Source organism: Sinocyclocheilus grahami, unplaced genomic scaffold, assembly GCF_001515645.1.
Source record: "Sinocyclocheilus grahami isolate Dianchi unplaced genomic scaffold, SAMN03320097.WGS_v1.1 scaffold1268.1, whole genome shotgun sequence".
In the NCBI taxonomy this organism is placed as follows: domain Eukaryota; kingdom Metazoa; phylum Chordata; class Actinopteri; order Cypriniformes; family Cyprinidae; genus Sinocyclocheilus; species Sinocyclocheilus grahami.
In genome coordinates, this window is record NW_015506447.1 from 154,763 (window position 1) to 180,684 (window position 25,922).

Genomic DNA, 25,922 nt, shown 5'->3' on the forward strand with positions numbered 1-25,922 from the left:
CTCCACTCTCTGAACAAGCTCTCCTCTTTCTCCTCGGCTGCTAGCAGAAACCCTAGAAATCAACCATGGAGGCCATCAAGAAGAAAATGCAGATGCTGAAGCTAGACAAGGAGAATGCCATAGATCGTGCAGAACAGTCCGAGATAGACAAGAAAGGTGCAGAGGACAAATGCAAACAGGTAAATGGATTGAATCTGGTGAACTGAAAAAGTAGTTATCAGACTAGACTTTTTTCTGTAGGTCCATCCATGTTTCTGTTGTTTTCCATCTGTGTCTAATTGAACTCTCTGTTAAACTGGGAAAAGTGGACTAGAAAAAGTATGAGGACAATTGCCTAAGCAGTGATATAAATATAAGTAAGGTGTTTTTTCCCGTAGTACTAAGTACAGAAATGGTATTGTTTGACCTTTCCTGTATATGTAGTGTGTATGAATCATCAGTAATCATCTGCTCAGATAAGCAGGTCAAATCGGTGGTTAAGGCTGGTTACTTTCATTTAAGAAATATTTAAAAAATAAAACAATTCCTATCGCTTGCTGATTTGAAACAGGTTATGCAGGATTTTATCATGTCAATACTCTAACTCTGTACCTGGGGCTTCCTGCTGTTTTGTTGAATCGTCTTTTAAAAAAATGCAGCAGCTACTGTAGGCTTCTGACTGGGACTAAGGCAGGTCAGTGTTTCCCCTATGTTAGCCTCGTTGCAGTGGCTAACAGTCAACTTTATTGTCCAGTTTAAGGTTTTATTGTATGTTTTTAAAGCTTTGCATGGCCTAGCACCTGAATACATTTCAGATATGATTCAATTTCACTCTACGACTCGGCCATTAAGGTCTTCACAAAAATTGCTGTTAAAGGTCCCTAAATCTTGCTTAAGTCTAAGCAAGTTAAGTTGCGGCACACCGTTTTTGGAATAACCTGCCCCTGGAGATCAGATGCTGTATGACACTGGGTCATTTTCAGTCTTGTTTAAAAGGGCATCTACTTGCCCAAGAATTTGGTCGAGCTTGTTATTGAATATTTTGGTTGTCTTGAGTTTTAAATGTTTTTATGTGAAATGTTGTTTTTGTTTTTTTGTCGTCTTGTTTTTCTAAATGGTGTTTTTAATGGAAAGCACTTTGGCCAACCTAATAAGTTTTTAAATGTGCTACACAAATAAACAAACTAACAAATGTAAAGCTAACTGTCATCAGCATAACAATGAAAGCTTTGTTTCATGATAACATTACGTAAAGGGAGCATGAACAATGAATACATGAGGACCTAAGACTGAGCCTTGTGGTACCCCATATACTTAACTTGTTTTATGTTTGACAATTCCTCATTTACACACAAAATGGTACTGATCTGAGAATCTGAACATGCCTGCCCACAAATGCTAATGTAATCTTCTAGTGTTTTTGACATAAATCAAAGTTTTGAGATGGTTCTACAATTAACCAAAACGAAGTTGTGCCTTCTTTACAAGCGGTTTAATAACTCCAAGCTTGAAAATCCTTGGAACATGACCAAGCAGTATTTCTCATTTGCCTTGACACTTAAATCAATTTTTTGTTCTTTCAAAAACTGCAAACACAAATTGAGCATTTTATGCCATGTGTTTGTAAAGAAAGTACTAGCATTCAAAAACCATCACAATGTCAATATAACGCACCATTGAACACAGTTGGCAAATTATATGACTGAAATAGGTGGGAAGAGGAAATCGTTGTGCAGGCAGTGAAAGTGTTTTTGAGAACATTACCTTTAAGTCATAAGTCATACAGCATATTGTAGAGATTAAAGAAACTATATAGACATAGTGTTTAATGTAGTTAATGTACATCAGTTGTTGTTTTTTTCCCTAGGGTGCTTGAATAATCCTGACCTCAGTATAACTGGAGATGGAGGATTCAGAGCCTCCCAAACATGGACAAAATCACAGGGTCAAATGCAGAGCCCATTCAGCAGGACGAATCAGAGCAGGGGGACGTCACTCTCCCAGAGACTTTAGAGAAGTTTCCAAAAAAGACCAGAGTTCCTCTGGAGAGGATTCCAGCCGCCTCTCTGCTGTGCACTCAGCTTTGTCCGTCTCTGCCTCCACTCTCTGAACAAGCTCTCCTCTTTCTCCTCGGCTGCTAGCAGAAACCCTAGAAATCAACCATGGAGGCCATCAAGAAGAAAATGCAGATGCTGAAGCTAGACAAGGAGAATGCCATAGATCGTGCAGAACAGTCCGAGATAGACAAGAAAGGTGCAGAGGACAAATGCAAACAGGTAAATGGATTGAATCTGGTGAACTGAAAAAGTAGTTATCAGACTAGACTTTTTTCTGTAGGTCCATCCATGTTTCTGTTGTTTTCCATCTGTGTCTAATTGAACTCTCTGTTAAACTGGGAAAAGTGGACTAGAAAAAGTATGAGGACAATTGCCTAAGCAGTGATATAAATATAAGTAAGGTGTTTTTTCCCGTAGTACTAAGTACAGAAATGGTATTGTTTGACCTTTCCTGTATATGTAGTGTGTATGAATCATCAGTAATCATCTGCTCAGTGTCTTCAACTCCAAAAACTGATGGTTAATCCCAGTTTAGGGTCCAACTTCTCTGATGAGTTGAACTATTTTTAGTCTTGTTCCTTAAGACCCATCAATCAGGACTAACTGAAGTGGCCCATGCCAAATATAGTAGTGTAGATATGTTAGTATATTTAAGTAGGTATACTTGAAAACAGCCATTTCATTAAGAGGCCCAGGCTGACAGGAACAACGTTTTCCACCGTTTGATTAAATGTGGCACAAATAACAGCACAATCGGGCCTGTCGCTTTAGATTTATTTGTTGACCGTGATGAATGAATTATTCCTGTTGATCTGTCATTGCCACTCTTGTCGTCCTCAGCCATTAATAGGCAATGTCAGTTCTAACAGTTCTCCGTTTCACTAAAAGCCATCTTAATGAATGCTTCTTCACTGAGGATGGAAGAACAGCTGGCTTTCCCATGGGAGAAAAAGCATGTGAAACAGTTTTGTCGGTGCACGTGTAATATAATAATTTTAAAAATAATTTTTGAATCTCTGTATATCTAATTTATTAGAATTGGATTGGTTCCTTTCTCCAAGTTGATATGCTTCTGTAACTGATTTAATGCACTTTTAGGTTTTTAACAAAGATTAAATCACGTTATTTCTTGAAAGCCTGTTCTGATGACCCAGCTCCATCTATTCTTGTCCCAAGGCCTTTGTTATTGCACACCTGTTGGTCACCACACATGCTGTCCTTGATCTTTTTTTGTCCCGCTCCACCTTCATGCAATTGTTCAACATAACAGGATCAAGGCTTTGTACCATCTGGAGCCACCGGGCTGCGTTTGACGCCAAAGCCGCGATGCTTCTCATAACTGTCCCGGCAAGGCATCCGTCATGAGTGCATTGCTTTGAACCCGTTCACTTGTTCCGTCATCCACCGTAGCTATTTTACACTTCTCAGTTTATGAGCTGGCCAAAGTGGGCTCTATTTTTGCAGCCGGCATTATCTCGTTTCCATATGCAGCAGCCGACTGTCCCGCTGGCTCACAATAAATAGAGGCTGGTTTAAGACACTAAGCTATGTGTGGTGGTTTACTTGACGTGTGTTAATGGGGTGGGTGGGGGTGACCAGCAGCTGCTGCAACTCTCTGCTTTAACATAACTTTGCTGTTTATAATTGTCTCCTCATGCCCTCGCCTAAATGAGCCCGGGATTTACATATCATCATTTATCATCAGTGTAGGAATGGTGGACACATTACTTGACGAGTAGCGATCTTCCAAAATATGGAGAAACAAAAGTTTCTAAAAGAATTTCTACCCTGACTTTATCCTTCACTACTCTTTCTGTAGTATTCAAATCAAGCATCGAGAACCTGCTCAAATAAATCCTTTCGAATAAAGCTAGTCAAAACAGTTTCCTATATCCTTAATGGCATCATTTGACTGTATTCAGTGCTTAATGTGTGTGTTTGTGTGTGCAGCTGGAAGAGGAGCTCTTGGGCCTGCAGAAGAAGCTGAAGGGTGTGGAGGACGAGCTGGACAAATACTCCGAATCACTGAAGGACGCTCAGGAGAAACTCGAGCAGGCCGAGAAGAAGGCCACAGACGTGAGTAACACACAAATCATTAAAGATTCAACGCATCTCTCAGTCACAGCTTGTTTGAGATGGTATGTATGCACTATTAGACACTACAGTTCAAAATTCTGGGGTCAGTAAGGTTTTTTTTTTTTTTTTGAAAGACAAATTAATACTTTAGCAAGGATGCATTAATTGATCAAAAGTGATAGTAAAGACATCTATAAAAGATTTCAGTTTCAAATAAATGTAAAACTTCTTTTTACTAATCAAAGTGTTTCCAACATTGATAATAAATCAGCATATTAGAATGATTTCTGAAGATCATGTGACACTGAAGACTGGAGGAATGATGCTGAAAATACAGCTGCGCATCACAGAAATACATTACAGTTTTACAATTTATTACAGTAGAAAACAGTTACTTTAAATTGTACAAATATTTCACAATATTAAATATAAATAAATGAATAATTCACCCCCCAAAAAATGAATACAACATTTGTAAAACAGTATAAAACCACTGACGCCTCATTTGAAGGTTAAATATTTTGTATGAATCTCAAAAAGGCATATTTGGGTCATATTTCACACCGTACTTAAAAGAAAAAATATATTTAGAATTTTTTTTTTTTTTTTTGAAATTGAGGCCTTTTTTAGGACATCTCAATTTCCAGCTTTTAGATTTTATTCAGCTTTTAGATAAATCTCAATTTCCAAAAATGGACCCTTATGACTCCAGGGTCACATATATGTTAATAACAATAACACATACATGCATACACACATATGCATGACAATGTTTCGCATTAGAATTGGGAGTGAGGAATGTGTTCAAACAGAACATCTAGAAAGGACAGGTTTCAGCACAGTCCTGTGGCTGTGGTCAGTATGATATGTGAAGCGGGTGATTGGGCCGGTCCTGTCGACAGCTGCTCTGTTGCTCGGGTGTCAAGCCCACCCACAGTATCAGATTCGGTAAACATTTCATAAACGCTGTCAGCACCTCACAGCGTCCCACTACTTCATCAAAGACCCTGCATTCTTATACTTGATTCTGTCTGTTTCATACAGGTTTAACATGACCTTTGACCTTTCCACACTCACACTGTCAATTCATTTAGATCTCAATATCCAATACTCTTCACCGATGACCAAAATACAAGCATGCTTATATTGCAGACATTTGCTAAAATCATTTAAGTTCATTTTTTTTCTCATTAATGTACACACAGCACCCTATATTGACAGAAAAACACAGAATTGTTGACATTTTTACAGATAATACTTTATCTACAATACAATATACGTAAGTACAAAAGATACAAATGGTACTTCCACGGTCTTTCTGGGCATGGCACCAAAGAAATATAATTTTTTGGACATGTAGTGCCATGGTATACTTTATCACAGTATTATCTAATACCTTTTCATAAATGTATTGAGAGCCATACTGTAAGGTCTGCAGTGTTAAATATTAGTATTTGTGCAATTCAGATCCGATAAATAGTCTATGGATGGTTCAAATAGCTCACAAATGTTAGACGACTCTTTGTGTACATTAGTGTGTTTGACTTCGAAAGGACTGCTTTTTAATTAGCATTTGTGCAGCACTTTTCCCAATCCGTGAAGATCGATCCAACCCAGTGATGTGACTGGCCGTACAAAACCTCCATAAGATCATGTGTTTGGGAAGTGGAGCAAGAAATGTGCATATGCTAACTATCAACTAGTTACATGTGAAAAACAATTCAGCCACAGTTGAAATGCTTTCATCAGGAAACCTCTGTAGTTGCTTTGCTTCCAGTTCTTCCTCTGAAACACAAGGCTCTTTGACTGTGTGCTTCACTCGCTGCGTGTGTACTGTACACCATTAATACGTGGCCAAAAAAGGAGAAACATCAGAGGAATGCAGTCATCTGTTTACAGTGAATGAGTTTCATTGAATGGGTTGGTCTAAGGACAGTAACGTCTGAAACATCCTGTTTTATGATTGTAATTAGTTTGAAATTCATCTGACTGGACACAATGATGCAGAAAGTTTGCAAGCAATAAGACTCGTCTCTGAGATCAAATGCACAATTTGGGTACATATGATCTTGACAGATAGGTGAGCAAGAATTCAATATGCTGTAAGTACATTTAAATCTGTATATTTATGAGCCATGTTGCTGTATGTCATCATTTGACTTTTTTAACAAAACCTCTTAAAAACCTTTGCCATTGTGTCATTGTATCTCCTGCATCTAAACAGACCAGACATACAGTAAATAGAAATAATCCTTTTTGACAATCAGGGTGTTGTAAAAACTTCTTTCTTTCTTTATAATTGCACAAACATCCACCTTCAGCTTGTTTTTTTTTCTTAGATTATTTTACTGATTTTTATAAAGTAAACGTATAAAATATACGTTTTGTATTATTATTAATATTTCGAGATGAACACTTACTGGACTGAAGCAACTTAGGTTTACTTGGTCATCAATATTTTTAACTCAAGTGTGAGTATCAGATATCATAGATGCACATGTATTCGTTTATCTCTCGCTCAGGAAAAGGTACAGAAGCTGTCACTGGGGCGGTAACCTTTTTAAAGCTACACCTTGGTACCTAAACGGTCCATATTGGTATTAGCTAATCTACAAAAGTGTACGTTTTGAAAAGGTACCGCCCCAGTGACAGCTTGTGTACCTTTATTTCTCAGAGTGCCCAATAATAATTGTATTGCATTGCATTATATGTTTTGCCCCCCGCAATAAAAACTACAGAGCTTGTAAAACTAAACATTTAAAACCCTATCCTAATAAGGCATATTATTGGTAGATAGAAAGTGGCACTATTACTGTTATGGAGACTTAATTGGTATACCTTTGATGTTAACAGAATAAAAAATATATAAAACTTTCTGATTATTATTTCATATGCCAGGCTTTTTTTTTTTGGAGAATTTTGATGAATGCGTGTGTCAGGTGTTTTGACACTGAAGACTCACCTGTATATCTTCTCACCTGCAGCCTCATCATCATGTCAGGCATATCAGTTATTATTATTCATTATGCGGGAAACTGATGGTTTTTGGAAGAAAAACAGAAGAAGCACCAGTGAGTGTTGAAGCATCGCAGACTCTGCTGGCGGTGGATGGTGGCCCAGGTTTTAAAAAAAGTAGACTTCCATAATGTAGCTACTTAAAGTGCTCTATCTTCGCACACAAATATTGTACTTAATATACTAAAAATGATTCTTTAGCACTTTTTAAGATAAGATCGTGTAGTCAACTGTGCTTTTTGAGACTAAAATGCGCTTTTAACATACTATCTCTGTATTTAAAAATGTATTTAGTTACCTCTTGTAGTACACTTGAACCCATCTTTCATACACTAGTACACTCGAGTGTACTACAAGTAGTGACTAAAAACATTTTTTAAATACAAAGAGAGTATGTTAAAAGTGCATTTTAGTTCATTTTCATGGTGTCCCAAAATAGCACAGTTGAGTACACTTAGATTTCCTTAAAGGGATAGTTCACCCAAAAATGAAAATGTGATGTTTATCTGCTTACCCCCAGGGCATCCATTATGTAGGTGACTTTGTTTCTTCAGTAGAACACATATGATGATTTTTAACTTTAACCGTTGCAGTTTTTATCTTAAAAAAAACATTTTTAGTATGTTAAGTACATAATTAGTGCGTGAAAATAGAGCACTTTAAGTACATTATGGAAGTGTACTTTTTTTAACCTGGGTGGTGGACTTTTTCCTTGTACAAATACCCACACTTGTGGTCTTGGCCACTTGAGAGGGCATATGCGACATGAAGGAAGTGCGCAAGACTGTCCCAGGTCTTAAAAACACCAGAGCGCAGTGCCCTTGATGCACACTAAATCCACACTAAGCGCTCTGGAGCGCTATTCCAGGCTTAGTGTATCCCATCATGCAACATGTTCTGGAAATAAATCGTGAGACTTTGCCGAGATCTTGTGAGAGGTCACGGAAACTTTTCCAATGGAAGTTAAATATTATTATAATAGTTGGATATTACAGATCATTTGTTAGAAAAACAAAGTGTTGCACGTTTTATTGGTGCAACGTTTTAAGATGAGTAGTTGTGATATTTATTTTGTGCACTATTTGCAACTGCTTTTTTATCACTTAATTAGAACCACAAATTAAATTGTGTCATGTTACAGGGACTACTGAACAGACATTTAGAAGTTGATTTTAAAATGCAAAGTCTTTAAAAATGAAAATCAAGCTACGCAAACACTTACAACACTACGGCCTGTTTTCATGGACTGGGCTTGGCCTAAGCGAGGATTAGGCCATAGTTCAATTAGGACTGCGAGAGCAAATACAAGGTTATGAAAGTTATCCCCCACTTTTCTTACTTTCAAGAAGATATTAAAATCTATATTAAATCTATATCTACCTCCTGTAACAAAAAGGCAACTAAAACTTTGAATGCATGCTCACTTTTTGTTTTAGTGTCATTTGTATTTGATAATTAATATTTTGAAGGAAGAGTATGTTTATTGTTATGTGATCTGCTTATTTATTTGATTTTTTCTCATTTATTTATAAGTTAAGAGTTTTCTTTCTTTCTTCCACTCAATCTCTTTTGAATTTGAATTGCTATATAGCCTAATGTTTGTCCATCCTTGAACCCCTGGCTCTTTTCCTTGGCATATGCCTTCTAACATTTGTATTTTCTAAGCAAGTGTTTAATAATAAACCGCAAGTGTGGCTATGTTTTAGACGAGGCATTTCTCCCTCTGGCTCTGGGAGGAGCGGATGAAGCCGTTCTTCTGTGCTCGTCTCAGTACACCTGGCACTGCTGAGTCTGACAGGTGCGCTGCGCCATCTGTTGCACCGGCGAACATCAGCTCTAGCTCGGCTCACGGATGCGGCGCGAACAGAGCGCTCGCCGGCGGTCCACGCTACAGCTTTCCGGGGGACTCCTACTTCTTTAGACGAAGAAACTAATATGTTTAACCTGAACGGTGTGTGATAAAGGCAAGATCACTGGGATACAGCGATATCGCTGCTGCCCTGCCGTGTCGCGTTTATCATTATTAACGCCGGACTCGGGATCCAGAGGGAATGGCCTCGGTAACATCCATAGAGGCGGTGAAGAGGAAGATCCAGAGCCTGCAGCAGCAGGCGGACGAGGCGGAGGACCGAGCAGAAGCGCTGCAGAGGGAGGTGGACCTGGAGCGGCAGGCCCGAGAGAGAGTGAGTGGCCCCAGAAACATTCATATTGTGGGGGATTTGAGGCTCGTGTTCAGCCTGGATGCGGATTCTGGCCTGAGCGACTCTGTTACAGCGATGTTTTACCTCTTTATGTACACTGCTCACTTCTTGTTAACTATTCAGTGCAATACCAGTGTCCCTTTATTCCAAACCAACCAGGCAGTCAAGGGGCCTACTGCAGGCCATGTGTACTGTCCTGGATGACTACAGTATCTTTATTAATGGGTCATATATATGAGATATGGATGACAAATGTGACCCTGGAGCACAAAAGCAGTGTTAAGTCGCTGGGGTATATTTGTAGCAATAGCCAACAATACATTGTATGGGTCACAATTATAGATTTTTCTTTTATGCCAAACATCATTAGGATATTAAGTAAAGATCATGTTCCATGAAGATATTTTGTAAATGTCCTACTGTAAATATGTAAAAACTTAATTTTTGATTAATAATATGCATTGCTAAGAACTTCATTTGGACAAATTTAAAGACGATTTTCTCAATTTAGATTTTTTTTTTGCACCCTCAGATTCCAGATTTTCAAATAGTTGTATCTCGGCCAAATACAGGTACATCTCAATAAATTAGAATGTCGTGGAAAAGTTAATTTATTTCAGTAATTCAATTCAAATTGTGAAAATCGTGTATTAAATAAATTCAATGCACACAGACTGAAGTAGTTTAAGTCTTTTGTTCTTTTAATTGTGATGATTTTGGCTCACATTTAACAAAAACCCACCAATTCACAATCTCAACAAATTAGAATATGGTGCCATGCTAATCAGCTAATCAACTCAAAACACCTGCAAAGGTTTCCTGAGCCTTCAAAATGGTCTCTCAGTTTGGTTCACTAGGCTACACAATCATGGGGAAGATAAATCAATACATTTACTCTTATAACTGGTTCTGTGTTCCAGGGTCACAAATGTAAGACTGATGTTCCTCATGGTTGGCATCTGTAAAAGTTTTGTAGTTTTGTAGCGAGTGCTCTGACTTTGAGATGTTCTGTGTTCCTTAAAGGGTAAGTTCACCCAAAAATGAAAATGACCAAAAATTAGTAAATTTTACTCACCATCAAAGTAGGGCTGCACGATTAATCGAATGCGATTGTCATGCGCATTTTGTTAATAAAGTAGTTTCTGTAATCAGCAGCAAATCATCATCACGTGCTTTCAGATGGAGCAGCATTTATTACACATAGCCGTAGTTCACTGACAAGTTACGCAAAACAATCGCAGACGATTTTATTGCGCGAATATGAAATCGAAGAAATCGTTGGCGATAATGACAGCTGTTTGCATAGCTTCTCAGTGAACTACTGCGCTATGAAGTAATTGCGGCTCCATCTGAAAGCATGTGAAAATACCACATTTATTAACATATTTTTACTCCAAACTCACTTCATAACGTCAGTCGAGTGTGAAATAAATCCTTCTGTGAGATGATGTGGCTTCTTACACAGAATAAGGCACGCAACATATTTCATAGTATTTAAGCAGTGATAAAGGCATTGCATTATAAATATACTTTATTTTAATGAAAATTATAATAATAAGAACTCAGATAAACCATATATTGCCGTAGTCGTGTGTTTATTAGTTACGTTGAATCAATGAAAGCAGTTGAATCTTCTGTTTATTCAGCTGCAGCGCTAGGCATTTTCTGGGTTTCTTCTGCGAGGCATATTTTGGAGTTTCAGCACGAGAGCGTCCTCTGGCCTTCAGATGGAGATTTACTGCCGATCACAGAACCGTGCTTCACTGAAAGATACGCATGACAATCGCAGCTTCTGTCGAATCGCAATCTCGATTCCATTTAGATTTATCGTGCAGCCCTACCCTCAAAGCATCCTAGGTGTATATGACTTAATCTGCATCATCCGCCGGAACGACTTGCTCGTATGACAGTCAGCAGAAGTGAGAAAGTGTTTATAACGTTTTAAATATGGATATTTTTCTTACAAAAACGCATGGATTCGCTACAGGAGGCCTTTATTCACCCCCCGGAGCCATGTGAGGCACTTTTTATTACGGATGCGCGCACTTTATTAGACTGCTTTTATACTGTTGAACAAAAACACTCGCCTACTCCCATTCTAAAGCTTGGAAGAGCATGGATAATTTTTAATATTACTCCGACTGGATTCGTCTGAAAGAAGAAAGTCATATACACCTAGGTTGCTTTTGAGGGCGAGTAAAACACAGGCTAATTTTCATTTTTGGGTGAATTAACCCTTTAAATCAAATCCAAACATTAAGTTCACTTCAAAAACATGTTATCCAAATATCAGTATCAGTTTAAGGTGAAACAGTGCCGAATGAAACAATATTCAGGTGTGATCTACTACACGGGGAGCACAGCAGCGAGTGAGGGCTCCTGAGCTGTCTGATGAACTTGAGCTAATGCGCTGGACCTGAGAAGAGGATTAGTGGTTATATTGAGGGCAGGTGATGTTGACGACTTAAAGCATCTCTCACTTCAAAATCAAGCTCTTTCTGTGGCATGGACCTGTGAATATGTGATGCAAGTGGTCAATTAAACAGGTGATCATGTGATTTTAGTCCACCTGAATGCAGACACTTGAGTCATCAGCCCACGGGCCCAGACTAAGTTAATCATTTTGTGTCCTTGTCCTCCTGTAGATGTGTTGGTAGTTTACATGAAGATAAACATAAGTTTGGAGAAAAGTTTAATTTGTTTGTTTTCCAACCCCTCAAGTCCATTTGATCTCCCATATGCGCCTGCCTTACGTTAATGGTGCGCTTTGGGATTTTTATAAATTTTTTCATTAAAAATGAACAAAAATCAATAATTGAACAAAAACAACAAAACTGTTTCATTGCTGTATCCCAATTCACAATAGTAAGCTTATAATAATGATCTATAATTTAAGCTGTCAGGTCAGATTTCTTGGGAAATGTCAGTTTTACATCATTGAGGCGGTGAGTGACAGAAGTGCATTCAATGGATTGACAACAATTTACCATTGTTCAGCTGACAAAACATCTTTCTGAAAAAAAAAACCCTTTCATTAGACCAAAACAGTTTTGAAAGTTGTGAAAATGACATGATACTCCCACACCATACATGCAACACGAATGTGCAAATGACTTGCGCGTGCAGTTTCCTGCTAAATCTGAACTTCTGACCGCTCTACGACATAAATCAGTATTCTAGCTTTATCAAAGTGAAAATAAAGACGTTGTTGGAAGGTGGATTTTTTTTTCTGCGCTCTCTCTTTAATGACATTTTTCATGTGTAATGAGTAATCTGAAAGTAGTCAGAGATGGAATTGCTTAGAAAGTGAGGATAGCATTACGGGTATAGTTACACAAAGTAATGTTGAGGTTGGAAACATTTACAATTTCTGAACCCAAGTTTAATTATAGTTTTCAGCATGTGACTTTATCTGATCTGAGCAATCACAAAAAGGTAATTCATGTGATTTACTTTAAAAATGGACTTTTTCAGTAGGTCAGAACAAAAGTGGCAGTTATATTACTTAGTTTTTTCCAAAAATATTTCTATGTATAAAGTCATTTATGTCCAACACTTTATTTGAATGTGATATTTCTACTGAAGACTTCAATTCTGCTCACACACTTAAAATAAATCCAGATTTGGTTTTAGATTTATTAAAAAGCATCTTAAACTTCTTATATGAGGTTTCAGTTGTTTTAGCTATTTTTATATTTTATCCTACATTTTAACCTTGCAATGAAAATAGCTCTAGAAGCTGGCATGCCTTTAACCCACAAACAAATTAGGCCACCTTTGTACTGAGCCGTGTCGTTTTACTAGAGTATGAAGAAGAACTTCTGTTGTAAAGATGTTATTAACATTAACATATTAATATTAGAATTGCAATTTTTTTGAATATCGTCTAATATTGCTACAGGCATGTTGTTCCGGGGGAATTCTTTAAAATGATAAACAGATCATCCGTTCATTCATGTTCATTGTGTGCTGTGTTTGGTGACACATTTATAGGGTTAACATAGTAGTAATAGCATTGCTAGCGTGTAGTTAGCTATTAAAGCATTGGACAAACAGTTGATAGTGAGCTCAACCCTGTTTACGCAGACAGTGAACTTTGCATTTTTAAAGTTTAACTTTAAAGCCAGCAGTGCATTCGGAGAGAATGTGTCCGATGGGAATTTCTGCTTTATAATTGCCAGTGAATGCATGAACTAATAACATGGATAGCTTAAATGGAAATTAAGTTGCTTTGGATAAATGCATAAATGTAACAACTTTATTTGGTTAACAGTTCCATCGATGGTTATTGTAGTGCTTTTGAGGAAGAGGAATGGGTGTGTCCGATAAGGGAGACATACAAAATGTGCAGTGCTGGGAGGCGCCCAGGACCAGGGTTGAGAAACACTGATCTAGATACTAGAGTGAATGTGTGCAATTGTTGAATGTTTACATTTAATTGAAAATCATATTTTTGCAGGTTATATCGTAATATACTGTGTAATATTAGAAAATAAAAGCTATTACTATCATTGTTATATAATATTAGCTTAAATTACTAATGTTACATTTTCGGCATTGCATACATTTTGTTAATTTTATGGCCTTTTATTTGCACATTGCTCTGAGGAGAACACTGTTTAGGATATGAAAACAACTTTTGTCAATAAAATACAGAAAATAAAAATTATTTGAGAGATTGCAACAGTAAAAGTCTACCTTTTTTTTCTCAAATGATCTACTTTTGAGGAAGCATAACAATATGAAGACAGAATATTTGTGGTTGGAGTCAAAAGTCCTTTATCTTGATGTTCTAGATGTAATTTTGCACTTAATTGGACATTAATCTCAAGATTTTCACATTGCATGTTGCATTCACATTATCCAAAAAGTTCAAGTTCCAGATCACATTTGTGACCCTGGACTGCAAAACCAGTCATAAGGGTTTTATACATTAAAGCATAAAAGATATTAAAACATATACTTTTAACACATAAAAGATTTATACATCACCTGAAGATACAGACCGAGATACAACTATTTGAAAATCTGGAATCTGAGGGTGCAAAAAAAATCTAAATATTGAGAAAATCGCCTTTAAAGTTGTCCAGATGAAGTTCTTAGCCATGCATATTACTTATCAAAAATTAAGTTTTGATATATTTACAGTAGGAAATTTACAAAATATCTTCATGGAACATGATCTTTACTTAATATCCTAATGATTTTTGGCATAAAAGAAAAATCAATAATTTTGACCCATACAATGTATTGTTGGCTATTGCTACAAATATACCCCAGCGACTGCTTTTGTGCTCCATGGCATGGTGTGCATTGACTGATTCTCCTGTGATGGCAGGCCGAGGCTGAGGTGGCGTCCCTGAACAGACGTATCCAGCTGGTAGAGGAGGAGCTGGATCGTGCCCAGGAGAGACTCGCCACCGCGCTACAGAAGCTGGAGGAGGCCGAGAAAGCTGCAGATGAGAGCGAGAGGTGTGACCGCGGCTTCTTGACCACTTACACTACACACCTGGGCTTTGTTCACGGGGCAGTTTTTTTATGCATTTGACACGTGTAGCGAATCAGCTCATGGAGAAATATGAATAATTAATCATAACTAGTTATAATTAATTATAAATATTTAGATCCACTGTAGATATTTACTTGACCTCTCAGGGTCAACTGCTTCCTTGATCAAATGGTCACTAAATTAATATATATATTTTTTTTTAGTGTGGAAGATGCGTCACTATACCTAAACCTGAATTTTCCTGCATTATTGTTTATTGGGGATTAACTTCCTCCTTCGTAACTTGGCTTTACAGATCTGTGATATTTGTTATTTGACTGTAATTGTAAAATTGGGTCTATTTGTGTGTGTGTGTGTGTTTGACTGACTTCAGGTGGCACGTAAACTGGTGATTCTTGAGGGTGAGCTTGAGCGCTCTGAGGAGCGAGCTGAAGTGGCTGAGGCGTAAGTACATATAATGCATATTAAAAAAACAGTTTAGTTGAGACTGAACTTTATTGCTTTATTCATAAATAAATAATAATATCAGTAACCTTATGTGTTAACAGGGGATTCTGTAGTCATTGATATTTGATACTGATACTTTAATTTCAGTAATAAGGGAGCATATTCCTGGATGTTAAAAGTGAAGGCTAGCACTAACATCATGAAAACATGAACAAGCTTAATCAAATTCCTTGCCAAAAATGTTAATTGTATTAATTTACTCAGAAACAATGTGTGGAATATGTATACGTGATGGTAACAAAAGTGCATTACGTTTGCATGAACAACATGAGTTTAATATGCATGTCTGTGTTACCTAAAACAAATTACAAAGCTACATTCAGAAAACTTGTTATTTCCAGGATTCTGTCTGCTGCAAATGCTTTTTATTTTAAAGCTGCAGTCCGTAACTTTTTTTGTTTAAAAATGATCCGAAATCAATATTTGAGCAAGTACATAACCAGCCAGTGTTCAAAACTATCGCCTTACTTTAGCCCGATTCACAACAGTTAGCTTATAATAATGTTTTCTAATTTGAGTGGTACAGGTAGGTTTTCGTGGGAAATTCTAGCATGCTGCTGCGTCGTTACGTCACGTCTGTAAACATGAAGAAGTTGTCCCGGCTACTAGGCTATCGCATGTGACCCTGCAGGTGGCGGATCGTTTATAACCTTTTCTCACAGCAGCTGGAATAATTAAATGTATAATTTTGATGGAGGATTGTAATCCAGAAAGAATTATATGTTTATTAAACAAATGTGAATGAAATTAAATTATATTCCAGTTTTAAATGTGCTTCTGATTACAGATAGCCTGGGATTACAAAGATTTGTATTTTAAAGACAACCAGTTCGAAGGAAGCATAATTTGCTTTTTGGGTTTAAAGAATTTCTTAATATGAAATTCAAATGGTATGACAATTGGAGATTAGACTGTACAGAAATTGAAATCTACTCGCTTATACACACTATACTCATAGTCATGCAATGCTGATGTTGTTAACCTTATTAATTTGAAAACAAAGTATAACAATAATAATAATTTGAATGGTTTGATGGGATATGAGCTAACCGATCTTTAACCGATTTAATCACCATTGGTAGCGCGGATTATTGTAATGATTTTTTCCTCAGTTGGTCAGAACAAACGTGGCAGATTTGTTACTTGTTCAGATTACAATATACAGTGAAAATTCTTATTTGGGTCATATACTCCAAGACGTAGGCTAGAATCTGTGATTGGGAAGTATAGTAAATATCCACACCAGTGCGGTGACTGACTGCCACACATACTCTTCAGAACATTAGATTCATCCGTGCTGGAGCCGTGCCAGAGAACAACCCACGCAAGCTAGATAATTCCTCACACAGCTGCAATTGCAGGTTTTCAAACAGAGATGGCGACAAAGAGGCAAAACTTATGGACTGCAGCTTTAATAAAAGGGGTGGTTGATTACGATTTCACTTTTTTAACATTAGTTAGTGTCTAATGTTGCTGTTTGAGCATAAACAATATCTGCAAAGTTACGAAGTTGAAAGTTCAATGCAAACGGAGATATCATCTTTTAAAGTTCTGGTGGTTTAATGCCTACAAAAACGGCTGGTAGGGACTACAGCAAGTTACTTCCCGAGTTCGTGACATCACAAACCCCCATTAGATGCGCACTAGAGGCGGTTTAGCCAATCACAACACGCAGGGCTAGCTAACCAATCAGAGCCCATTGCCTATATCTGAGGGCGGGGCTTCATAAAAATCAGGAAATGATCAGCGTGTTTCTCAGAGAAGCATTAAGCATTTTAAATGAAGCATTAACACATGTTAGACTGCACCCATAAACACAATCAAGCATAGAAAAACACCAGTGAATCACCCTTTTAATAAAATAACAGAAGAGGTCTCAGGATTATTTAACAACAGCAAGGTTTCTGATTGTCCATTCTCCTTGTGTTCAAAATGCATGATCCTTTGCTCCTTATCCTGTGACTCCCCATTACCTCCCCCTTCCCCTACTGGCCCGTTTTGGATTAACCCAGTCGAGTCAGGCAGCTGGAGGAGGAACTTAAACTCATGGACCAGAATATGAAATCCATGATGGCCGGAGAGGAAGAGGTACTGCCGAGAGACTGATATAGCTCGTTAACTCCGGCTTCTCTTGACCTGTCCTCACTTTCGGAGATCAGTGTCCTCCTATGCTGCTCTTCTCGGCTCTCTCCCTGTGCAGATAAATGCATCTTTTGCAAAAGAAAAAGGGACCTCGACTAGAACCTTGGGGAATACCACACTTTAATTACTGCTGTAATGTAACAAGCACCTAGGAAAATATTTTGTCTTATTTATTTTATTTATCATTAATTTTTATTCTATTATTATTGTTTAGTTTATTTGTATCATTTTTTATTATAATTTTTTTTTATTAATTATTAGTTTATTATTAAAGCAGCCAGTCCTCGGGTGCCGTTATATTCTGCATTGCTTTTCTTAAGAAACTGTTTCTTGAATAACATGTAAAGGCATTTAAAGTGCCTGATGTGCTTGGAACTTTGACTGGCTCGTATATTCAGTCAAAATTAATGGGAATGACCTCATTGTTTAATTCAGGTTGGGGTCTCTTTAGCTTAAAACGCTGCCTTTCCTGTCTTCTCAAAGTGCTGTCTCTCTCCTTTCCTTTGCCCTTTCTTTTCCCGCATCTCTTGCTGTGGTACAGCAAATCTGGTGACCTAGAGGAAGAATTGAAAAATGTCACCAACAATTTGAAGTCCCTGGAGGCACAGGCTGAGAAGGTAGGCAGAGCCCTAGTGTTTGTTTGCAGTGAAAAGTCCAAATGCCCTGCTATTCATTTTCAAGTCAGACTGCCCATGTTCACTCTCACGGGGCTTGTCTGTATTTGTGATTGTAATTTGGTCTTTGTACAACAAATGATTGTATCTCACATGTCATTGATCCAAATTTTAAGCCAAACTTAAAAATGAGATTCCCCTTAAAGCAGCGTTGTATACAGGGTGCGATTAGCCAATAAAGTGAATTGTTCCCTTGGTTGAGTAAAATAGCTTTCTCATACTCCCAGTCTCCATAGACTTCACTGCCATCTCTCTTTTGCCAATGCTATGCAATGTTCTTCTTCATATTTTTAAAAAATACATTTACATATGTATTTTAGTATTCTGCAGTGAGTATTTAGCCTGTAAAGAGTTTTTAAATATTGAGTGGTATGTAAATAAATCCTTTGTTTTATCTTCAAAGGCATAATTATTGCACAGATTGCAAAAAATGCTCTTGCTTTTCAGTTTATCTTCACACAATGATAGCTGCAGCATCAATGATTCATTTTTTATTTATTCCCCAGTACTCCACAAAGGAAGACAAATATGAAGATGAAATCAGGGTACTCACTGACAAACTCAAAGAGGTGAGTTTATGAAAATTCAGCACAACTACTCCTCTCTATCAGCTATAAACTCAAGCCATTTGGCTCATTTAAATTTGACACCATATTATTATACACTATGTTATGGGAGCCTTAATAGCTCCATGTTAAAGCTATCTGAAACCAGACTTAACAACCTTGACCATAGAAACTGCAGTAAACTGTGGTAAATAAAATGTGGTAAACTGTAAAACATGACCATGACCAGTCCACACAGCACTAATTCTTACAGAAATAAACAATGCAGTTACTAATATTTTTTTTTGTTAGCGAACATGGACAAACACGTTTTTTTTATCATGGGTTTCAGTGGCACATGTTCAGTTACAGACTGAAGTCTTATCATTTGTGTAGCCAGAACTGATTTGGTAGGTTATTGATTGCTAGATTTTATTTATGGATACAGTTTTATGACTGGGGTTGTTAGCCTGGTTGTTGAGTGAACACGACAGTTCAGTTTTGAGAGTATTGTCACTGATTATGTTTAATTAAATACTAAAAAAGACCATATATTTATGTATATGTGTGTGTGTGTGTGTGTATATAGCTATAAACTCAAGCCATTTATATTATACACTATGTTATGGGAGCCTTAATAGCTTAATAGCAGTTTATGAACTAAAAGCTGACACTGGTTCACTAATATGGTTAGTCCATCCATGCAATGTTGAACTTTATCTCGGAGATAAAAAAACAAAAAGATAGGATGCATTTGCAGGTTTAGTTTCACTTGATTGTAGGTTCACAGTCACTTCATCCAGTGCTCTTTATGTTCCCTGTGTTCTAAAGTTTCATTGAGTGAGAAACCCCTTCAAACAGTTCAGTGTGTAAAAATAAATAATTCAGACTGATTAACAAAACAATTCAGGCCATTTTGCCAACCATTTGATCAGCTCATTGATCGTCACTACTCCTCTCTATCAGCTATAAACTCAAGCCATTTATATTATACACTATGTTATGGGAGCCTTAATAGCTTAATAGCAGTTTATGAACTAAAAGCTGACACTGGTTCACTAATATGGTTAGTCCATCCATGCAATGTTGAACTTTATCTCGGAGATAAAAAAAACAAAAAGATAGGATGCATTTGCAGGTTTAGTTTCACTTGATTGTAGGTTCACAGTCACTTCATCCAGCGCTCTTTATGTTCCCTGTGTTCTAAAGTTTCATTGAGTGAGAAACCCCTTCAAACAGTTCAGTGTGTAAAAATAAATAATTCAGACTGATTAACAAAACAATTCAGGCCATTTTGCCAACCATTTGATCAGCTCATTGATCGTCGTTACGCATGTGACTAGGTACAATAGCGCTGTTGTTCATGTAATATTTCTGAAGTATTCATTTTGAGAAAATGAATGTAAATATGTTGTTTTTCTTTTCTCCAGGCTGAAACGCGTGCTGAGTTTGCTGAGAGGTCTGTGGCGAAGCTTGAGAAGACCATTGATGATTTAGAAGGTACATCTTCAAGATTTGTTCTGCTGCCTGTAAATAATGACTGCGCTAATGACAAAATAACAGGAATGGACTTGTGTGCATTAGCAGTTTTGTTGCCTCACTCGTTCTAATTATAACCTCTCCCATGTTTTGTAAACCAAAATGGTTCATAGAAAAATGGGAAAATGTTTCGCATGACCAGATAGAGCTAGTTGTCATATACTAACGTTGCTTGAAAATGTTGTAGGTGTTGTGTGCATTTCCAACAGATGGATCTTGAGTCTTTTGAAGGACTGAAACTGCATGTCATCTGTTTTTGGTGAGGTGACTCTGACACCTTAGATGTTGAGGGAATAAGCAGACGACACGTGAGAGCATGTATCATGGGTTTCAGTTCAGAGCAACTCTTTGAGTGAGCTTGAAAATTAAACTTGAGCCAAGGTTTTCTAACCAAGATTGCTTGTTGTTCAGACATTGCAGTGAAACAACTGTGTGTGATAGTTGAAATTGGTCCTCAATCTCATGGTATTATTTTGTCTTTTTCTGCTGCTTGTTTCGTTCTGTCCGTCTCATGTGTGTGTGTGTGTGTGTGTGTGTTCTCCTCTGGGACGATGTACAGATGAGGTGTACGCTCAGAAACTGAAGGGTAAAGCCCTCAGCGAGGAGCTGGATCTGGCTCTAAACGACATGACTACCCTCTAAGCGCTCTCGCCGTCTCCTCCTCATCCTTCTTCTCTTCCGTGTTCTGTCTGTTTTTCTCCACGTGACTGTGAATCGGACATCAGGCGTTGTTGTTCAGTCTGATTTGACGGCTGTCTTTCTCTCCTGTCTTTGTGATCTGTAATGGATCGGTCAGCATTGTGTGTTGTTCTCATGACTGTCCATTCTGAGGTGTTTGATAAGAGTGACTCTCATAGTGTTGCTCTGCAGCATCTGTGTCATACGTGCTCGCCGCTGCTTTACTTTATCCTGCTGCTGTAATAAATGTCCAAATGTCTTCCTTCTGTTTCTTGATTTCTATGTTTATTTTGCATCATCACAGATTTGTCATCCATTTTATGTGTGAAAATTGGATAATTCAGATTGTGACAACCAGATATGCAGTGAATTCAATTGTTGTGCAGCCTAGTGCGCATAAGCACACAAGAACAGACCCTGCAAACAGCAGGCAGAGCTGCATAGCTACCAAAGACTATGATTGTTTCAGGGAGATAGCGTGTGTGTGTGTGTGTGTGTGTGTGTGTGTATATATATATATGTATACACACTATATTGCCAAAAGTATTGGGACACCCCCTTCTAATGAACAGGTTTGATGCTTTAGTAATTTCCATGAGTACAAATCTTAAAGGGGTCATATGATGCTGCTAAAAAGAACATTATTTTGTGTATTTGGTGTAATGAAATGTGTTTATGCGATTTAAGGTTCAAAAAACACATTATTTTCCACATACTGTACATTATTGTTTCTATAAATCCCTAAATGAGCTCAAAGTTGTGTAATAACTGCTGTTTCTAGTTTGCATTATTGCCCCAGCAGAAACAATTTTGTTGTGCTTTTTTAACATTCCTGTTTTTTGTCACATAAATGTGTAACTTTGTTTAACACAGCCTGGTCAGAGTTGCTTGTGCTATTGACAGCTTCCTTAAAATGCTCTGGGTTTTATTAAATATTGAATGCTTCCATATTACACAAACTGCAGATGGTTCAAAAACATGGCTTCTTGTTGATGGCTGGTTTGACAGAAGAACAAAAACTTGACTAACTCATATAAAAGGTGCTGATGAATATGGAAACATTGAGCTGCAAAGATACTGTTATCCAAGCTTTTTTAGCTTTCCAATTCGTTCACTGAGAGCTCTCATGTCTCCATGTTGAGAGAAATCAGGAGTTTCAAGAGACCGAGACAGAAGACATCCTTCAGCCTGAGGCTTATTAATTTCACTAGTGAAAAGGGTCTTTACAAATGAAATAATATAACTATTGGATTTTTTGTTATTAAAAAAAAACAAAACAAATAAGCAAGCCCAGTCCAGGTGACAAAAAGTAATGCAAAAGTAACGTAATTAATTACTTTCCATTCAAAGTAACTAAGTATTGCAATTAGTTACCATTTCATGGAGTAATGCAATGTTGATTTTCAAATAGTTGTGTATCAGCCAAATATTGTCAGATCCTAACAAACCATACATCAATGGAGAGCTGATTTATTCAGCTTTCAGATGATGCATAAATCTCAATTTCAAAAAAAGGACCCTTATGACTGGTTTTGTGGTCCAGGGTCACATATACTCTATATGAAAGAATCTGGGTTCGTAGAGAAAGATAACAGTCATTCTCATCATTTTTATAGTTTTTTTTAATATTATGATTGCCTGCTCGTTTTATGTGTTTCTGTGTTTCTGAGGTTGTAAATGAAGGCTGTCTCACCGAATCTCTTCTTGTTCTCACATCACCAGAGAAAGTGGCCCAGGCCAAAGAGGAGAATCTGACATAAGGCTGCGACATAAAATACATGAAACAACAATAATTTGGTCTCAATACTTCCTGAACGCACTTTCTAGTTATCCAAGGTGACTTGTATTGCATGCAGCGTCTAGATCTGATCAGTCAAAGCTCTGCTGTTGCATTATTAATAACAGACTCCAGAGAATCTTTCTGAACTGTTTTGTTCTGACCAGCAGAGCGGCTTTGGACTAGTTTGCCAAAGTAGGATTCACCACATGATGTATGGTTGAGGTTTTGTGACCCAAAATGTGCTTACCTTTATTGTAGCACCTCCTATTGGCCATTTAAGGTGAGTCTTTGTGCCTCATTAGCAAGCAATGGCACCAACATCCCAACCAAGGTTAAGGTCTGTAGGCCTTATTTTTTGGCCTGCACTGCCTGTGACAATTATCTAGATTTTTTTCTTACAGTGTACTAACTGATCAACAATCACATGTACAAGCTACTTACAAGGTTTATCATAAATGAACAATTATTAAATTATTATTTTATTATCAAATTGAACAACTGCAAACAGCAATATCTTAATTAATGTAATGTATGTACTTCTAGGCATCTTTGGTTTCCTCTTTTTGTGAAATTTAGATGGAAAATGTGTGCCTTTTTATTGTTTGAGTCACTTATCAAAAGTTGCTAAAAGTAGCCAAATAAAATTTTAAAAATAGCTAAATTTGTTGCTAGGTGCTTTTGGAAGAAAACCTTGCTAGGGTAGTCTGAAAAGTTGCGAAATTTAGCAACAAAATTGCTAAGTTGGCAACACTGTGTGCTATACACGATAAGAAATCCAGAACCACAAATCTTCAGTCTAGTTTCCATTAGAACGTTTTCTGAACTTTTTATGTATATGCAAGTGAGGCAGTGTCTCCTTAAATGTGCACTTATTTGCATACTTTTCCAGAACAGAAATCTGAAGGTCGGATGCAATCAAGTTGAAAATTCTTTTTTTTTTTTTTTCAGAATACAGAGAAACAGTCAGAAAATGCTGTCAACAGTTTTTAAAAAACACAATACATTTTCACCATGTTTTTAGGAATGAAATGTTACATGTAACACATGAATGATATGTTAACAAATCCCTCTGTAAAAACCTGCAGAATATTAATAGGAATAAAACTAAGGTTTGGAGTATGTAAGATCTGGGAAAATGTAGATTTCTGCCGCTGTGTAAGGAAGAAAACTAGTTTTGAGAAAACGGGCTTTAAAAACATGTATTGTAATTGAAATCTACAGATGCAAATTACTTAAATATATACTTAAATGTATATTTTGTATGTTTTCGTTTCACTAGTCATGTTATGGAAGCAAAGTAGACAAAAAAATCTCAAAATTGACCACTGCATTAAAAAATAATATTTCCTGTACTCTCTTACCTTAAATTATGAAAGTGACAGATAGATGCCATGATTTTGGAATTCATTCTGTTATAATGAATAATGATCGCTGCTTCCAGTTTCTGCTGTTAAAGGCTCCCATGTCTTTTGTCCTCGAGCAGTTTCCCTGCTCTCAGTTGATTCTGAGGAAACTTGGGTTTTTTGAAACGCTGATTCATTTTGAGCTCTTGTGTTGATTCATCAGGAAGGCCAACGAGGGTCTGGCAGCCATTAGTGATGACGACGGCTCAGCTATTTCGGTGCGACAGATGGCTTACGGTAAACTGTGCTCAGCTGTTGTTGTGTTTCATGTTGCACTCAGGATCACTGGATGGCAGGTTTGATCAGATGTCTGTGTGTGTTTCGTGTGCAGTGGCTGGGCTGGGCTTTGGGATCATGAGTGGAGCGTTCTCAATGATCAACGTCCTGTCTGACTCTCTGGGTCCCGGGACGGTCGGCATCTTTGGAGACTCGCAGTATTACTTCATTACAGCAGGTGAGCTCCTGCAAAGCCTCATGGGCCATGAGTAATCAACTGATCCAACAGCTTTCACATGTGCTGTTTGTATGTCAACATATGACAAAGCACTTGGCAAATGACACAAACCAGTCCTGCTGTTGGGGAAAGATGTATATTTTATTTAATAATCACTAGGGTTGCAAAGGGGTGGAAAATTTCCGGAAACTTTCCAAAAATCCTGGAATTTCTGATATGTTTCCGAAATTTACTGGAAATTTTCCACCTTTTTGCAACCCTAATAATCACGTAGGTCACCGACGTAGGTCAGTCAAAAAAAAATATTTGTGTGAAAAACACAACACTACTTTCATATTTTATTCTGGATTTGGCCATGAAATCTGGAAGCTGGCGTTGAAAAACAAACATATGACAGCTGTTTTTTTTTTGTGAGACCGAGTAAAGGTCATGTTGTTAGGTTCTACTTTTACAGGAAACACCTGTATATTACATTATCAAGAGGACATCTCTTATTATGCTTTGCTCTTGATTGGTTCAGTTTTTAAATATTATCTTTTAAATGTTACGTTTATAATTATAATGCTCATGTAAGAACCTGATTTAAAATTTCTCAGTGATACTAAAAACATAATGTTTGGCAGACATCCCTAACTCTGATCGTTTTTGTTCACTTCATTTTGGTCCGTTTTATCCCTTAAATGTTTTTCTTCAATTTTAATATTCTTATATATTACTACACTGCTATATAGTTTTTACTGTTTATAATAACAGGCTACCCACAGTTATGAAAAATGTAGGAATATCAGGAAATTTTAAAGTTGTGGTTTCCAGGCCTGGAAAAATCATAGGAATTCTTCTAGTTATGCTCATTTCTGAAATGCTGACTAGAAATTGCTCTTTGAGAGTGCAATCCTTTTGGGGGGGAAATAAATTAATAAATAAAATAATAATAATGTAAAAGTCCTTCAGTGTGCGAAAATTCATTAGTCCAGAAGGTTTAAAACCTTTTATTATTTATTAAAGGGATACAAATGATCATCAAAAATTGTCATCATTTATTCTCTTTCATGTCATTCCAAACCTGGATGAAATTCTTACACAAAAAAAGATACAAGAAAGAAATGCATCTTTCTTCAAGGCAGTGTTCTTAAATTTTTTTAATTTTAAAGGGGTCATATGATGCTATTTTAAGGATCATTATTTTGTGTATTTGGTGTAACAGAATATGTTGACATGCTTTAATGTTCAAAAAACACATTATTTTTCAAATACTGTACATTATTGTAGGTCCTCTATGCCCCGCCTCTCTCAAACGCGTTGTTTTCTACAAAGCCCCTCCTTCGACAAGCGCAGTCTGCTCTGATTGGCCAGCTGACCCAGT

General features: G+C 37.1%; 1 pseudogene; it reads left to right on the forward strand.

Annotated features, from left to right (window-relative positions):
* Positions 1-1,997: 1,997 nt before the first annotated feature.
* LOC107568654 (tropomyosin alpha-1 chain-like) lies at positions 1,998-21,184 on the forward strand (annotated as a pseudogene).
* The last annotated feature ends 4,738 nt before the right edge of the window (positions 21,185-25,922 follow it).